Genomic DNA, 2,124 nt, shown 5'->3' on the forward strand with positions numbered 1-2,124 from the left:
GGTGGGTAGGCCTGGACTGGCTACACCAATTTCTTGATCCTCTTAGCTCTATTTATGTAGTTTCTCTGCCTTATCAGAAACCTGGAAAAATATCTCCAGAAGAGGTTTTTTTGTTCATGTTTTTGTTTTTCTGGTTTCTCTCAGGGTTAAGCACATCTTTTCACAATGAGCAGCCAACCCTCTCAACCACTGAGCCAACCTTTCAAGTCCCAACCTTCATTTTATAAGTTTCTGTCATATTTTCCGTTATAAGCATTGATCCATTTACAGTTGCCATCTTTCCATCACTATGGCAAAGAGTCGTGACAATTAACTTATAAAGATTCTGCAGTCATCCTCTTCTCTTATTCTTTTTCAGTTTTTCTGTTCCCTGTTTCACAGTGACCCCTGGATCTTGGGAGAAGGGGATGTGACATAGATGTCCCATTTAGAGCTTGGAAGCCTTCAGTTCCTTATCATTTGCATTCTGATCAGCTGCTGGTCTCTGTGTAGGGCAAACGGAAGCTTCTCTAATAAGGGTTGAGAGATGAACTTTATTCTCACGGGTGTGTTAAACTGCAGATATAAGAATGAGAACACAAAGGTGGGTTGGTAAAGAGGGAGTGGGTCTGGGAGAAGTGGGACCAGGGCCATTTTCAATGATCAAACTACATTGTATGAAACTCTGAAAGAGCTAACAAAATGAAAAGTAAAGTTTTGTGGGTTTGTTGTTGTTCATTTTGTTTTGATTTTTAAACTTACAGTTTGAGAGGCATCAGTCCATTTTGAAATGAATCTGCCATGGCAGTGGGGAGGTCTGTGCTCTGACTGCACTTCATGGTGGAAGACCATGGTGAAGCAAACTGTTGACCCCATGGTTGAGAGGGCAGAGAGGAGGAAGGATGCTCGCTATTCCTCTTCATTTTAAGGGCAAGCTACCAGTAATTCTCAGTCGCTTTCTCTAAAGCCACTTCCTTAAGATTTCACACGTACCCAACAGCACCATAGAGCATGTACTACACTGTTAACACAGGGTCCTGGAGGACCACCCAACTCCAGATCCAGGGCTATTTGTAGGAAAAGTGCACATCTTCCTGATTTATTTCAGAAAGGAGGGTTGATGGTTTCAATTTCTGTAATTTCCTCCCACAGATTACTGAATTCATTCACATGAATTACTTTTATTGGTTAATTAGAAATGTGCTGAAGATGATAGTTACCAAGCTGTTTAACTTAACTCATTTGAGTATTAGGATATCATTTTTCAACCTTCCAAAAATCAAGCTTAGCATACAATCAGCCAGAGCCGTCCAGCTCCATTGCACAAGCTTTGAAGTTCACACTAAATTTGAAGCTTACTTCTTGTGCCAAGAAGTCATCTGAAGAACTCAACCTGGGAAGAAACAGCGACACATTTTTGGCAAGATGTGTGAGACAAGACTAAAGACAGAAACACATTAGGAGGCTGTAGAAAGAAACACGAAGGAAATATGTCTTTGGAAGTAGAGTGAGGAGCTTCCAGTGATAGACAGAGGCATTTGTGGGAATGTGGATGAACTGGTAACTGATTTCCATTCCTTTTCAGGTCCAAGGCGGTTGAGAATGGAACATCACCAACCCTGTTTCCCACTGCTCTGAGAGAGCTCTTAGGCATTGCCCTCAGCTTGAAGGTTTTTATTTGTTTTCCTTGACTGCAGTAGAATCTAAGATCAGAAACATGTTCTATGAGTATATTCACAATAATGGCCAGTGATTCTTGTATTCATGGATTTATGATATAAGTAATTCTGATGTTAATTGGCTCCAATAACACTCTTGAATAGCAGAATCATTTTTGAGAAGCTAGAAGTGATAGACATAGTGAGGGTCTTTTATTTAGATGTCCTGTCTACATCTCCTCTCCCTCGTCCTCTGAAAAGACAAGGATAAAGAAGAAGTTCAGAGTCTTGGAGTACCCTCTTTAGGAACCATTGTATCAGTTGATTGTATTACTTTTTATTAATCTGAAAGCATGTGCCATCAGATACTGTAATTCTTCTAAATCTAAAAGCAGAGGTTAACATTGAAACAAACAATATACTGATATTTAACTTTTATTCTTAGTTAAAAGAGAAAGAGGCAAATAAATTATCATTTGATGCAGAG

The sequence above is a fragment of the Mus pahari genome, chromosome 1 (assembly GCF_900095145.1).
Source record: "Mus pahari chromosome 1, PAHARI_EIJ_v1.1, whole genome shotgun sequence".
Lineage (NCBI taxonomy): Eukaryota > Metazoa > Chordata > Mammalia > Rodentia > Muridae > Mus > Mus pahari.